Genomic DNA, 16,432 nt, shown 5'->3' on the forward strand with positions numbered 1-16,432 from the left:
TACTCGCTGAAATGGGACCTCAATTATGGGGAGTGGCTGGAGAGAGGCTATGACCTGGTCTTGGGGTTTTCCCACTCGTTGGCACACCTCACAAGACTGGACATAATTAGCAACATCCTTGCCCATTTCCTTCCAGTGGAAAGACTTCCCCAACCAATCCTTGGTTCTATTTATCCCAGAATGGCCACTGGGATGATCATGAGCTAAGCTCAAGAGCCTTACCCGGTACTTAGTTGGAACTATCAACTGTCTTTCAGGACACCAGTCTTCCCAGTGTCCACCAGAAAGAGTCTCCTTGTATAAGAGTCCTTGTTCTACAACTAACTGGGATCGGCTAGAAGAGCTGAGAGGCGGTGGGGTGCTCCGTGCTGCCACCCAAGCTTTCTGAAGGCTGTCATCTGCTTCCTGCTCAGCCTGGAACTGTTCTCTTGAGGCTGGAGACATCAGTTCCTCCTTAGACTGTGGACTTGGGCTTGGTCCCTCTGGAAGCGATGCAGGTGATGGGGTGGTTTCCACTGATTGTGAACCGCTTTCCGCTGGTGCACTATGTGATATTTCAGGCTCTGGCTGAGCCTCTTGGGTAGGGTTGTCTGCTGCTTCTGCCCTTTGGCGTTGGAGTTGTAGATGGGTTTGCAAGCGCTGGCGTCAGTGCTGGTAACGGTTCTGGTGCTGGTTGCTTCTCCAGTTCCGGTTCTGGGATTGGATGCACTATGGCTGTGGCAGTCGTTGGCAGGGGATCCGGTTCCACCACCTCTGTCTGGGTCTCTGGTAACACATATGGGGCCCTTGTGGATGGCTCAGGAACAGGGATGGGTGTGGAAGCTTGCCTGGCTTGACTGCGTGTGACAATCCACACCCGCTTGGCCAGCTTCACCTGGTTGGCCAAGTCTTCCCCCAGTAGCATGGGGATGGGATAATTGTCATAGACTGCAAAAGTCCACATTATTGACCAGTCCTTGTACTGGACAGGCAATTCAGCTGTAGGCAAGTTTAAAGATTTTGACATGAATGGGTGAATTGTCACTTGGGCCTCTGGGTTGATGAATTTGGGGTTCACTAAGGATTGGTGTATAGCTGACACTTGTGCCTGGGGTGTCTCTCCACGCGATAACCTTCTTTCCGCACACTCAAGGTTTCCCTTCGCTCAGAGGGTATTTGAGAGGCATCTGGGCCTGGGGATCTTTGGTGTGATGGTGGTGTAATGAACTGTACTCGGTTGTGGTTCTTGGGGCAGTTAGCCTTTATATGTCCCAGTTCATTACATTTAAAACATCGCCTAGCTGACTGGTCACTTGGCCGAGGTGGGTTGCTGGAGACTGGTGAGGAGGGACAAGAGGGGGTCTGGGGCTTTCCTTGGGTTGTAGGTGGGGTCTTGGGTTGCCCTCGGTGATAGGGTTTATTTTCAGTTTACCCCTTCTGATATTCGCTCCCCTTGCTAGTAGTTATTTCTTTTCTGCCACTTCCACCCATCTGGCTCCAATCTTCCCCGCCTCGGTTACAGTTTTCGGCTTCCCATCTAGGATGTACCCTTCTATTTCCTCAGGAACACCCTCTAAGAACTGCTCCATTTGCATTAGGAAGGCCAGCTCTTCCAGAGATTTAGCATTTGCTCCTGATATCCAGGCATCCCAATTCTTTCCAATGTGGTAGACGTGTGCGGTAAATGACACATCTGGTTTCCACCTTAGGGTTCTGAATCGCCGGCGGGCATGCTCAGGTGTTAGCCCCATTCTGATTCCGGCCTTGGTTTGAAAAAGATCATAATCATTTGTGTGTTCCCTAGGCATTTCAGCAGCCACCTCTGCTAAGGGTCCACTGAGCTGTGGCCTCAGTTCTATCATGTACTGGTCTGCAGAGATGTTGTACCCAAGGCAGGCCCTTTCAAAATTTTCTAAGAAGGCCTCAGTATCATCACCTGCCTTGTAGGTAGGGAATTTTCTGGGATGGGGAACAGTACCTGGAGAAGGGTTATTAGGGTTGGCTGGTACATCCAGCCTAGCCTTTGCTAAGTCCAGTTCATGCTTTCTCTCTCTCTTTCTCTTTTTTTCTTTCATCTCCATCTCTTTTTGTTTCATCTCCATAGCTCTCCTGTGATCAGCCTCTTTGGCTTTCTGTTCTCTTTCTCTCATCTTCATAGCTCTCCTGTGGTCAGCCTCTTTGGCTTTCTCTTGTGCGTCCAGCCTAGCCATTTCTAGTTTGTTAACTGTTTTACTGGTACTCATTTTCCTGTTTTCTTGTGCTGGCCACACCCCCCTGCAGCTCACTGAAACTTGAGATGTACTCAGCAGGGCTGCTTGGTTAACAGAGACTTCCTAACTAGCTATACCCGAGAGGTAGAAAGAAAGAAAATAATTCAGCTTGTAAATTCCCGTTTGCTGGCTGCTTGCTCACAGCTTGAAGCCTCCGCTTAACAAAGACCCTTGTTAAAAACTTAACTCCTCTGCCCTCAGGCTGCTTTCCAAGCAGCTAGAAAGGAGAGAAAAAAAAATCCACTGGCTTTTGGTTCCTAAAAAATCCCAAACCACTGTTCACCATGTCCAGGTTTCTTTCCCCACTCTGTAAGGGTACAAATGTGGGGACCTGCATGGACACTTCTAAGCCTAATTAATAGCTTAGATCTGGTATACACTGCCACCACCCAGAATTCCAGTGTCTGGGGCACACTCTGTTCCCCCAAAACTTCGTCCCCTCCCTGGGTTGCCTTGAGGGACTTCACCAATTCCCTAGTGAACACAGATCCAAACCCCTTGGATCTTAAAACAAGGAGAAATTTACCATCTCCCTTCTTTCCCCCCACCAATCCCTGGTGAGTCTAGATCCAATCCCCTTGGATCTTAAAACAAAGAAAAATAAATCAGGTTCTTAAAAAGAAAGCTTTTAATTAAAGAAAGAAAAGGTAAAAATTATCTCTGTAAAATCAGGATGGAAAATGCTTTACACGGTAATCAGATTCCTATAGACCAGAGGGGCCCCCTCTAGCCTTAGGTTCAAAGTTACAGCAAACAGAGGTAAAATCCTTCCAGCAAAAGAAACATTTACAAGTTGAGAAAACAAACATAAGACTAACACGCCTTGCCTGGCTAATTACTTACAAGTTTGAAACATGAGAGATTGATTCAGAAAGATTTGGAGAGCCTGGATTCATGTCCCCTCCCTCTCAGTCCTGAGAGCGAACAACACCACCACAAAAAGCACAAACAAAGACTTCCCTCCACCATGATTTGAAAGTATCTTGCCCACCTATTGGTCCTCTGGTCAGGTGTCAGCCAGGTTTACTGAGCTTCTTAACCCTTTACAGGTAAAAGAGACATTAACCCTTAATTATCTATTTATGACACCCTGTGAAACATTTACACTTTAGTGTGGAAATTTGGGATTTCCTCAGCCCACTCATCAATACCGCGTATGATTTAATTTTTAGTTGCACCATTCATAAAACTGCAGAGCAGCTAAAGCTAAGAAAAGGTTTTTTAAAAAGGCCAAAAATAAGAGCAAGTTGGGTCACTGATAAGGCCCTACTTGAATCTCGGGATGATTGTCAAAAAATTGCGGCTGAGGTGTGGACGAGCCAGGGAAAATTGCAGAAAAGTAATAATGGACCTTATTATCTGCAGTAATAAATTTTCCACGGTCAGCCACCTGTGGCTGAGAGCAGAGGCGCTCAGCCTCGGGATGGCCAGGGCTCCCGCTGCCAGCCCCGTGCAAGGCAGAGCTCCCACAGTCAAAACTGTGGTGGAAACCTAATATTGCGGAATCTGCAATTTCTGCAATATTGCAAGTCAAGTAGGGCCTTGGGCACTAAAGAAGAGGTCAGGCAAGACAGAAAGGATGCTAATACAGCAGATCTGGCAAACAGGTCAATGTAGCACTCGCCATAACATATCCAATCGCTGGTTAATCAATATTAGCAGTGGCCGAAACCCAAATGCTTTAGAATACGATAGCTGGCCAAATGTCCAATGCTGTGCATTAGCAGGAGGGAGAAAGATTCCTTCCTGACTCCAGAAGTCATCAATTTAAACCACGAAACATGATATTTGATTACCTTTATTTTACACTCACATAGCTAACTGGCTGGAGGAGGAGGAATTCAGCTAGGGTTTGAGTGGTCTTTTCAAAGAAGTGGAACCTGCTGACACTAAAAATAAATTTCAGACATTTCACTGATCTAGAATTTCTTCACTTTCTAAATGTTGATGCCCAGAAGAAACAGTTACTGCAATCATGAATCACGACCACAAAAGTGCTGCCTTTCACACACACACACACCCCTCCCCAACTTTTTAACTTATTTGCTTCCCTCTCCAGTGGTACCATCATGAAATCGGCAATTAATAAAATAAACCAATATAATTTGTATTTCTGTAGCACTTTCCATTCAAAGGTTTCAAAGCCCTGCACAAACAGTTAAGCTTCCCTACCTCACACCCATTTAGTGAATTATATCCATTAACAACTTGAGAATTTGAAGCAGAGCTGACGAGACTTGCAAAGGCTCACATAGCAAGTCATTGGCAGAGCTGAAAAATACAACCCAGATTTCTGGATTCCCCATCCCACTTCCGGTAGCCACTAGAGAACTCTTCCCTGGCCAAGGCTCAATAATCATTTGCAAATGAAAGGCAACTAGAGTTTAATGCTTCCACAACCCATAAAACCCAGAGCTACAGAGATTCAATTATATTTTGTTTTGCCAGTGCTAATCTAATATTTTCCAAAGATGCATACATTTCAGTCCATTAGCACTACAGCAATTCAATGTAGAAAGGAAAGTTTTAGAATAAACATGCCCCGTTCACCCTCTGGATGAAATCCCTGGCTTAAATATTTATTCATACACACTACTCTGATGTTGTGTGTGCAGTGCCAAAACCACCATGAGGTTTCTTCTGAAAACAATTTGCATACTAAAGATTCCTTAAAGAGAAAACCCAGTGTAATAATGCTACACCATGGGTGTAGGCCGATCTGTGCATTGGTCTGGGGACCAGAAAATTGTGATGTAATACCAGTTCTTCACTGACCCCTTCAACAGCCATATATAAACCAACCTCAGTTTTCCCCATTTGTAAAACTGGGAGTAATACCTACTATTTCTCATGGTGGCTGTATAGACTGTACAGTGCTTTGAAAATCAGAAGTGTTATATACAATATAAGTGATAACATTTTTTTCTTGCATCTGCTATTCTAGACAAAAGGCGAATGTTTCAGTGAGGAACCTTTAACTGGGGAGAGGAAGAAATTACAAGGCTCTTCAGACGTTGAGAATGGTAGGTGGGTGGCCAGACTATGGATGAAACCATCAGACCAGACAGTCCCGCGGTGCTTGGACAGCTGGACTACGGACTGAACCATCAGAACCAGAAGGATCCAAGGTTCTCTCACAGCCAGACTATGGATGGAACCGTCAGTACCAGATGGTTCAGTGGCGCTTGGATATCCAGACTATGGTGTCTCAGATCTGGCACGGCACTCCCTTCTGAGCCATGCACCAGATTGCACTGAGGTGAATTCCAGAGTGGTTTAAGTTAACAGAACCTGAATGGAGTCCAACCACTGCTCCAGTCTCAAGTATGTGCCTAGGCCTACTCTCAGGGCACAGATCTGCTGTCTAGTACCACAAATCGTGAGAGCTGGAACTCATTGTCCAGCTGCCCAGGCCCTCTGGGTGCAGAGGCAAACCTTCAGACACTCCCAGTCTTAAACACACCCTCTCCTTTTCCTAAGGTGCTAGGAAGTCTGGGATAATGGTGGTTGGACTTGGGCCCACACAATGCAGTGCAGATTCAACAATTCCTAACCTGAGGTTACAAACGAGTGTAAATGCTCAAGCCTTAGGTTAACAAACCCAAGGTCCGCTAACTTGAGTTCTACAAACCTTGGGCTTACACTGCAGTATAGACATACCCCTTGCTGCCCTAATGAGGGAGTCTGAAGAGTCTGAATTGCTGGATGACTTGCACTTCCCTCTGCCTTCTCTCATCAGTAAATTCTGTTCTCCAAGAGAGTAAATATTTTTGGCAAGAGGTAAATAGGCCCAGGAAATGACACCAATAATGCAGAGTTATTGGTCAAACACTGTGTGGGGAGCCGAGGGTCACAGCTCAGCTACCAAACCAGGGAGTCAGCGGTCACTCCTGCCTAGTTCAAGTAGCGCTGTGCATACTGCCATGCAGGAGACCAGATACAATAGCCAACCAGGTCCAACCTGCCCAGGCAGGCAAGTGATGGAGTGGTAGCATGCTGAGCCGCTAGGGAGAGTCTCCTCACTCAAAGTCTATGCCTTCTATTGCAGTCTCAGAGAACCTGGTTGCTACAGAACAACTCCCTCCATGCACTGACCTCGAATGAAAACACTAGTGTACTCTAAATCAGGCTAGGGTGGCAAAGACTGGTGACAATATGACCAAGTGGAAGCTGAGGAATGACCCCAAATGTCAATGCGCAGAGCCTAGGCAAGTACGCCCTTGAATGTTGCCTGATGCAGTGCCCTCCATCAATCTCCTGTGCTCGCAAGGAGCTATTTGAGGTAAGTGATCACACCGAAACTTGGCTGCTGGTTTAGAGCAATAAGCTATGATGATGATCCTCACTCAACAATAAGCCCCTTTCTGAATAGGCTTCAAGGACATTTCCATGCAGACTTTCATTGACCAGAAGCACAGTGGCCGCAATGTGAGATGATGAGATATGACGCTGCAAAGCAGAGGAAATGGGGCCTGGATCTGAAAGACCCTGGAAATACGGGGCAGAGAGGGCTGAAAATAACTGTAGCTTACAATTTTAACCTCTTGCGGGCTGAGATGCAGTGCAGAAAAAGGGGTTGTCCCTCTAAGGCAGTGCTGGTAGCTACAAAAAGGAAGAAAAAAGTGCTCACAGGGACACAAAAGGCTTCCCTTACCAACTGTGCCACACAAAGCCCTACAACAGGTAAAGAGTAGGTTTAGAACAGCTTTCCGTGAAGTCAGAACATATGCCCAATAGTCTTTTTGCAACGCTTTGGCTGCCCTCTGAGGTTTGCTCTCTATGTACCTGTGTAGCGCTCGAGGCAGGAAAGGAATGGAGGGTGGGTAAGACGGTGTATGTGGAGCCAGTCAAGAATGTAAAGAGCACAACTGAATGGACAAATGCATTATTCGCCCTGCCTCCAAAGCAGCAGTATACACTCCAACGATTACACAGATTGTTCAGTGTCAAGCTAGCACAAGCTCCACAATAAGCTGTCATACCTTGATTTTGCTGAGTAAGTATGCGATTTATCTCTGGTAAGGATGCTTTTTCCTCTTCTCCTCCTCCCCTGTAGCCGAAGGCAGGGGAGGTCAAATGCATTTGGCAGAAGGCCCCACTGAGCAGGGCTACAGGTGTCATACAGATTTCGGGTCACTGAAGAACCAGTAAGAAGAAGCCCCTGGGAGTTGTCAGATGGGCCAAAGGAGAGATATTAAAGCTTTGAGATTTGGGAGAAGAGAAGTTCCATTTAGACAAGAAAAGCTTTAGCCTGTGTTTTCCGCTTGCTGCCCTTTATGACACTGATGGTGATGACTGGGGGTAACCAAGGAGATACTTAGGGTACATCTATACTTACCTCTGGAGCGATCAATCCAGCAGGGGTCAATTTATCTGGTCGAGTAAAGACGCAATAAATCAACTGCCAAGCTCTCTCCCGTTAACTTCGTTACTTCACCAGAGCAAGAGGTGCAGGCAGCACTGACGGGGGAGTGTCAGCAGTCAACCTACCACCACTAAGATACAGCAGTAAGTTGATCTAAGTACTTCGACTTCAGCTATGCTATTCACATAGCTGAAGTTGCGTAACAGACTGATCCCTCCCCAACAGCGTAGACGAGGCCTTAGATTGTAAGCTCTTCCAGGCAGAGGCCGTCTCTTTGTTCTGTGTTTGTATGGTACCTAGCACAACAGAGCCATATCCTGGTCCACTATGGGGGCATCTAAGCACTACCACAATACAAGTTGTTAATAATAATAAAAAGAGTATAGAAAAATGGACTGTGAGAAAGGAAAATGAATAGGAATGGAAGAAGAGAATACCCTGGCTGGGGAGGTAGGTGAGAAATGGGGCAGGTTATGAAGATGCTATGGAGATCTCTCCCACACTTAGATATTAAAGGAAGCCATCATGGGGAAGGGGAGCAGATCCAGGCCAGAGCAACGAAAGAGGAAAGGAGAAAATATATCTCTGGGTGGAAATGAGAGCAGTTGTGATTGAAATGCACGGATGTACATGGGAAGCTAACAAGAGAAAATGGAATCTTTTCTGCACTTCTGCTGCAGGGAAGATTCCATCTACCTGAAGCTCTAGTGATAGTTCACCTGAGTATTATATACTGTCAGCGGAGGGAATTCTTCACTTTCATCCCGGCTTTTCATTCATGCTAGAAACCAGAGGAAAAGATACCATCTAGATAGATTTGTCATACATTCCTGTACCATAGAAGGGAAATTCAGAGTTGAGCATCCTTTCTTATTATAATATCACAATACTTTCTATACCACTCAATAAGATTCATTTCAATGGGGCCCAGTTTTGACATTTGGCTAGGATGAGAATGAGTTATAGTAAATGAAAAACCATGAAACTTCACTATGTTGCATGATCAGTACTTTATTTTGAAGAAACAGTCGTTTTTTCAAAGCAGAGTAGTGAAAAGCCTGAGGCCAGCATTTTCAAACGTGAATTCCAAAAGTTTGGCACTTAATTTCAGTCGGGCACTTATATTTAACGGAAGTTGTAGGTTCTCTTGCACACAGAAAATCAACACCACATATATCTGACTGCCTAAATACCATTTTCAGTATCAAAAGTTTTAACATTTTGACCTTGGTTGTCATTAGGAAAAAAGCTCCAACTAAAATGACTTGATTTTTCACCACCACTACAATTGTGAATGGTTTTATTGCTTGTAGAAGAACCTCAATAAAGGCCACATAGCACTGGCAGATCTGTGCACGCTCCCCCGCTAACAGTTCTGCCGATTCACTTCAGGCCTGAGCTACAATACCTATCGATATTCCAGCACTGGGATCAACGTACTGATAGTTCTACCCGTGAACTTTACTATCGCTAGTCAACTGCCCATTACTCCATCCCCACTTACTTGAACAGAATGAGCACTGAGCCCCAGACCTTCTGAAGCTCATCCATCCATCTGAAGCGATACTGATACACAAGCCAAGAAACTGGACATATCCAGACTTGGCAGGGTGTATTTGTGAACTTACTGACTCTCAGGACAACGTTCCATTCCTACAACTACAAACATGCATGGTTTCAGATGGGGCAGCTTTTAACAAAATAAAGTAAAAAGGCACCATCTAAACCGAGAAGGGATTTCTTAATGAGGCAGATCTTCAGTGGGTGTCAATGACAATTGAGACCAGCTGAGGGTCTGACCCCAAATGCTGGTGGCATTAAGGAAACCCCCACAATGCTTAGGAATCATGAAAAAGCCACTGCCACTCATTTAGTAATATGTTTATACTCACAGCTCTGGCAAAAGCACCAAAAGCCACCTATTACAGGACAGGCCCAACAAAGAAAATAATAGAATGCCACTAGCCATCACCTACAGCCCCCAACGTAAACCCCTCCAGCGCATCATCAAAGATCTACAACCTATCCTTAAAGATGATCCCTCACTCTCACAGACCTTGGGAGACAGGCCAGTCCTCGCTTATAGACAGCCTCCCAACCTGAAGCAAATACTCACCAGCAACCGCACACCATACAACATAAACACTAACCCAGGAACCTATCCTTGCAACAAAGCCCGATGCCAGCTCTGTCCACATATCTATTCAAGTGACACCACCATAGGACCTAATCACATCAGCCACACAATCAGGGGCTCGTTCACCTGCACATTTACCAATGTGATATATGCCATCATGTGCCAGCAATGCCCCTCTGCTATACACTGGCCAAACCGGACAGTCTCTATGCAAAAGAATAAATGGACACTAATCTGACATCAGGAATCATAACATTAAAAAACCAGTGGTAGAACACTTCCAATCTCTCTAACCACTCAGTGACAGACTTGAAGGTGGCAATTTTGCAACAAAAAAACTTCAAAAACAGACTCCAAAGAGAGACTGCTGAACTCGAATTAATATGCAAATTAGATACAATTAACTCAGGCCTAAACAGAGACTGGGAATGGTTGGGTCATTACACTAATTGAATCTATTTCCCTATGTCAAAAGTTCTCCTCACACCTTCTATGGGTCATCTTAATTATCACTTCAAAGGTTTTTTTTCCTCCTGCTGATGATAGCTCATCTCAATTGATTAGACTCTTCCTGTTGGTAAGACAACTCCCACCTTTTAATGTTCTCTGTATGTATAAATATCTCCTGTCTGTGTGTTCCATTCTATGCATCCGAAGAAGTGAGCTGTAGCTCACGAAAGCTCATGCTGAAATACGTTTGTTAGTCTCTAAGGTGCCACAAGTACTCCTGTTCTTTTTGCGGATACAGACTAACACGGCTGCTACTCTGAAACCTGTCATTAGGTTCTGTCACTGCATGAACGGCCACAGACACAAAATGCCTGCTCAAAGGATACAGTTTGCAAACTACATTTAAGATGTTAAGAAACACAGTGAGAGAAGAAATTGCTCTAAGCCATGACGCTGCACAGCACCTGGAAGGCTGCATATCAGACAATAAAATTTTTGCTAATCAGTGATATCATCGACTTAACTCTCCAGATCCAGATTTCACACAGGCCTGTTACAATAACTACCATAAAAAGTTTGCTTTGATTACCATTAACAAAGATCTGCAGCAAAACACCTTCACACAATGCTTTTTAGGTTAGCACCTTAAATGGGGGATCTCCTAATGTTACCAGATTATCCATACATGTGGCAGCACTGGTATATTTTTATCGCTGTAGAGAGATAAAATAGCCCCCATAAGCGACGGATCCAGCTGCAATAAGGAAAGGAGAGAGGTATTCACTAAGTGGTACTGCTACAGAAAGTTACAAATGCACATTTTAGCAGAGAGGTACTGTACTTACAAAAGCCACAGTAAAATTATACAAACCCAATTGATCAGTGTCTACAGTTCCCATTTCAAGGCAGATGAAAGAGCAATAAATAGTGATCTAAGAAAATCAGTCATGCACAGCATTTTATTAAATAAGATGTTAGCCAGTGAGTCAGCACAGTTCTATTAGGCTCTTGCAGAGTCTCATCTAACTTTCCCATTACTAAACAGATAAAAGGCAGCACCTTTTTTTTTTTCAAATGTCTTTAGCGCAAGATTTAAATATAAAACAAATTGCACAACAAAAGCCTTTTGACTAGAACCAAGTGCAGCATCTGAAGTTTTCTCCATCAGGAGCTCTGAGCTTGTAGACAGACGTTATGGATGAGCTAGGAGAGCTTTCAGATTGTTAGTAGGATATGCTTATTCATCTTAAACTATATAGAAACAGAGCCACAGCAATTTAGTTACCATATTATAAGAGATACAGGTAGCAACACCTACAATGAAAGTTGCCCAACACTTTCCAGTAAAGACCCACTTTTCAGTTGCTTATAACTTTGCCAAACCTTAACCATTCGTGCTGAAATGTTCCATGCTGGAACTTGGATGTTCATCTCGGGCTGAATTTTTCTGGACAGTTTCAACAAAAATGGTTCAGCTGTTTCTCAGAATGAGGTTAGGGGAAAGTATAAGATCCTTGTGGTCCCTTCTAACTCTCTGATTCTGTATTGTTTGCCCATGTTAAATTATTCTTACAAGTGTTTTGCTGAGAAATTTTAGCACTTCCATGCTTTGGAACAAGAATTTGCCCTGGTGTCAGGATTGTGCCTTTTGCCATCTGCATGAAAATCAACTCAAATTTGTCTAAGTTAGGAGCCTCTGAAAATCTGTTAGCACATACAGAATAGAGACTTGCTAGAGCTCAGCAGCTAAATTCTCAAATGATTGTGTCTGCAAAGAACTTGCTCCAGATCCCAGCTGAGCATGACTCTCCCTGCAGTTGTTCCTCCCAGAAGCCAGGGTCAATGTGGCACAGGGCATAGGAACAAAGCTGGGAGACTTAAGAGCACAGAAGAGACAATCCCATATCTAAGATAGTATTTTTTCTACAGGACAGACCTGCTTTAGGGATGAATCAGGGTTGTGTAATGAAGGAAACTGCAGAACCCCTGCCTCATTTATTGCAGAAGTTGAAAGGTGTGTGCTGAATGATGCAGAGGACTGCTGCAAGAGAAGGGATAATATCATGGTAAAGGAAGCTGAAGGTTGCCCTAGAGAACTGGATTCTATCCCTGCTTTTGCTACAGAGCTCCTGTATGATGCTGAGCAAGTCAAATCAAAATGTTCACAGGCAATCACTGAATGCACATTCTTCATTTTCTGGGTAGCCAGTTTACTTCACTCGGGTCTGGTTTAGCGAAGTGCGGAGCACTCCCAACTGTGGTCAGTAGGAGTGTCATAAACACATCAAGTGCTACATAAGGCAAAGGACTCTGAAAAGTCAGGTCCTAGATGCCACAAACTGGCCACCCAAAATTAGTGGACATTTGACACTGATCTCTCTGTACTTCAGTTCCCCATCTGTAAATTGGGAATAATGTCACTGCTTTACCTCACAAGGGTACTGCAAAGACACATTTGTGTAACATTTGTGAACCACTCAAATGCTACAGGAATGAGTGGCATATGAAAGTTAATGAGGAAATTAACGATTCCGTATTCACAGCAGTGTTTGAATAGTGTGCAGTAAAAGCAGCCCAGCGCCACACGTTGAACGATGAAAATAAAACAAAAACATTATTCGTTGAGTGCGCACTGTCCATCCTGGGCACTAAATGAGGCCGGGATCCTGTAGGAAAAAAATGTGATTATGTAATTACACACACACACACTACTCCCTGTGTTCAAAACATCACTCTTCATCAGTGTCAAGTGTCTTCACCTGCTTCTTCAACATCCACTTATTTTACCTTGCTTTCAACCAGGGATTTTCACTCCTGTGCTCTGTACTCTTTCCTTGTGTCCTAAGCAAGAACGGGTTGTAAATAAAGAAACTGCACTGATTTTAGTCAACGGTGTAATGCTGCTGAACCAGTTCAATTAAATCAATGCAGCAACATCACAAGTTGACATAACCTTAGTCCCAGATTTGGACCTTAGCGTCCAAAATCTGGGGGTTAGCATGAAAACCTCCAAGCTTAGTTACCAGCTTGGACCTGGTACCTGCTGCCACCACCCAAAAAATTAGAGTGTTTTGGGACACTCTGGTCCCTCTGAAAAACCTTCCCTGGGGACCCCAAGACCCAAATCCCTTGAGTCTCACAACAAAGGGAAATAATCCTTTTTCCCTTCCCCCCTCCAGATGCTCCTGGAGAGATACACAGACATAAGCTCTGTGAAACTACACAGAGTGACTCCCCCTCTCTGTTTCCAGTTCTGGAAGCAAAAAGTACTTTGCTATTTCCCCAGAGGGAATGCAAAGTCAGGCTAGCAATCCAACACACAGATCTCCCCTTGACTTTTTCCTCCCACCAATTTCCTGGTGAATACAGACTTAATTTCCCTGAAGTAAAGAAAAACTTCAACAGGTCTTAAAAGAAAGCTTTATATAAAAAGAAAGAAAAATACATACAAATGTTTTCTCTGTATTAGATGATACAACACAGGGTCAATTGCTTAAAAGAATATTGAATAAACGGCCTTATTTAAAAAGAATACAAATTAAAGCACTCCAGCACTTATATTTATGCAAATACCAAAGAAAAGAAACCATATAACTTACTATTTGATCTCTTTGTCCTTACACTTAGAAACAGAAGATTAGAAAGTAGAACTACTTCTCCAAAGCTCAGAGAAAGCAGGCAGCCAGAAAAACAAAGATTCAGACACACAATTCCCTCCACCCAAAGTTGAAAAAATCCGGTTTCCTGATTGGTCCTCTGGTCAGGTGCTTCAGGTGAAAGAGACATTAACCCTTAGCTATCTGTTTATGACACGCCCCCCAAATTGCAGACAGTGGGGAAGCTCACTGGCGGCGATTTCCTTCTAGAACTTTAAAATAAACAGATTACTACAACACATGCACCTTTACATATACTACTAAGTATATAACTAACAGACTTGTACATTTTAAGAACACTTTTTAACTACTGAATTCTGGGAAACTTTCACGGGAGAGTGCATCAGCTACTTTGTTAGAAGCTCCTGTGATGTGTTGAATTTCAAAATGAAAATCTTGGAGAGCTAAACTCCAACGAAGAAGTTTCTTGTTGTTCCCCTTGGCAGTATGAAGCCACTTTAGTGCAGCATGGTCAGTTTTGTAGTTGGAACCCGCCGTCCCCAAACATATGGGCGTAGCTTTTCCAGGGCGTACACAATGGCATAGCATTCCTTTTCACTGACTGACCAGTGACTTTCCCTCTCAGACAGTTTCTTGCTGAGAAACACGACAGGATGGAAGTTGTGATCTGTTGCTTCCTGCATGAGCACTGCTCCTATACCACGCTCAGATGCATTTGTGGTTACTAGGAATGGCTTGTCAAAGTCCGGGGCCCTGAGCACAGGGTCAGACATGAGCATCGCCTTAAGCTGGGTAAAGGCCTTTTGACACTCATCAGTGCACTTAACGGCATTTGGCTGGGTCTTTTTGGTCAGGTCAGTCAATGGGGCAGCGATTTGGCTGTAGTGTGGTACAAATCGCCTGTAGTATCCGGCCAAGCCTAAGAAGGATTGGACCTGCTTCTTTGACTTTGGGACAGGCCACTTTTGGATAGCATCCACCTTGGCCTGTAGGGGGTTTATGGTTCCTCGACCCACCTGGTGCCCCAGGTAAGTCACTCTGTTTTGGCCTATTTGACACTTTTTGGCCTTAACAGTTAGTCCTGCCTGCCTGATGCGCTCAAAGACCTTTTCCAGGTGTAGTAGGTGTTCGGGCCAGGAGTCTGAAAAAATGGCCACATTATCGAGGTAGGCAACTGCAAATTGTCCCAGTCCAGCTAGTAGACCATCTACCAGCCTCTGGAAGGTGGCGGGTGCATTTCGAAGGCCGAAAGGAAGGACATTGAATTGATACACCCCCGCATGGGTGACGATGCTGACCTGTCCTTGGCAGGTTCATTTAGCGGTACTTGCCAGTACCCCTGGTTAAGTCTATTGTAGAGATGAACTGGGCACGTCCCAACTTCTCCAATAGCTCATCGGTACGTGGCATTGGATAGTTGTCCGGACGAGTTACAGCATTTAGCTTACAGTAGTCCACGCAAAAGTTTATGTTTTTTCTGTTTTTCCTTCTTTTTATTTTTTTTTTGTTGTTTTTCCATTTCTCGGCGGTGGGCCAACTCTTCTTCTTCTTGTTTCCTTCGGTGGGCGAACTCTTCTTCTTCTAGTTTTCTTTTGTGTGCTGCCTGTTTTGATTTGTTCTTCTCTTTCTTTTATTTCCATCTGTCGCCTGTGTTCAGCTTCTTTGATTTGTTCTTTGGCCTCAATTTTTGCCTTAGAAGTCATGGTTCCTGTTTCTTGTGTTGGGGTTGCCCCTCCGGTGTTTATCTTTTGAACTGCAGGTTCTCTGTTGCCTCCTGAAGTCTGCCTAGCAACAGTGCCTTTAGCTAATCTTCAATGTTAAGTAAACCTGAAAAACCACTTTATTTGCATGCCTATAAGTGCTGGTACTTGCCTCCTAATGGGAGGGCTATTGCATGACAAAAGACCCTCAACAGTTTGGTAATGGCTTCTCGCTTAACATGCAAGCCACAAACTGCCAGAGAGAGCAGAAAAAAAATTCTCTCTGGTTCCCTTTTAAAACCAACTGTTTCTCTCTGCTAAAAAGCCCTTAGCAGAGAAAAAGAAAAATATAATATTCCTACTGGCTTCTGGATTCTGTCTATATCCCACCGCTGCCACCATGACATAACCTTAGTCCCAGATTTGGACCTTAGCGTCCAAAATCTGGGGTTAGCATGAAAACCTCCAAGCTTAGTTACCAGCTTGGACCTGGTACCTGCTGCCACCACCCAAAAATAGAGTGTTTTGGGGCACTCTGGTCCCTCTGAAAAACCTTCCCTGGGGACCCCAAGACCCAAATCCCTTGAGTCTCACAACAAAGGGAAATAATCCTTTTTTCCCTTCCCCCCCTCCAGATGCTCCTGGAGAGATACACAGACATAAGCTCTGTGAAACTACACAGAGTGACTCCCCCTCTCCGTTTCCAGTTCTGGAAGCAAAAGTACTTTCCTATTTCCCCAGAGGGAATTGCAAAGTCAGGCTAGCCAATCCAACACACAGATCTCCCCTTGACTTTTTCCTCCCACCAATTTCCTGGTGAATACAGACTTTAATTTCCCTGAAGTAAAGAAAAACTTCAACAGGTCTTAAAAGAAAGCTTTATATAAAAAGAAAGAAAAATACATACAAATGTT

The 16,432-nt window shown here is 44.3% G+C and overlaps 1 protein-coding gene across 13 annotated transcripts in view; it reads right to left on the bottom strand.

Moving 5' to 3' along the window:
- TSNARE1 (t-SNARE domain containing 1) overlaps window positions 1-16,432 on the bottom strand; it is a 757,898-nt gene that overhangs the window by 726,729 nt on the left and 14,737 nt on the right. Inside the window, exon 1 of one of the 13 annotated variants that reach the window (XM_050940852.1) lies at window positions 12,138-12,280. The exons of the other annotated variants lie outside the window; for them this stretch is intronic. The gene's annotated coding sequence lies outside the window, so the exon portion shown is untranslated. Of the gene's footprint in view, window positions 1-12,137; window positions 12,281-16,432 lie in introns of those variants that run through there. 13 annotated transcript variants of the gene reach the window in all.

The sequence above is a fragment of the Gopherus flavomarginatus genome, chromosome 2 (genome assembly GCF_025201925.1).
Source record: "Gopherus flavomarginatus isolate rGopFla2 chromosome 2, rGopFla2.mat.asm, whole genome shotgun sequence".
Lineage (NCBI taxonomy): Eukaryota > Metazoa > Chordata > Testudines > Testudinidae > Gopherus > Gopherus flavomarginatus.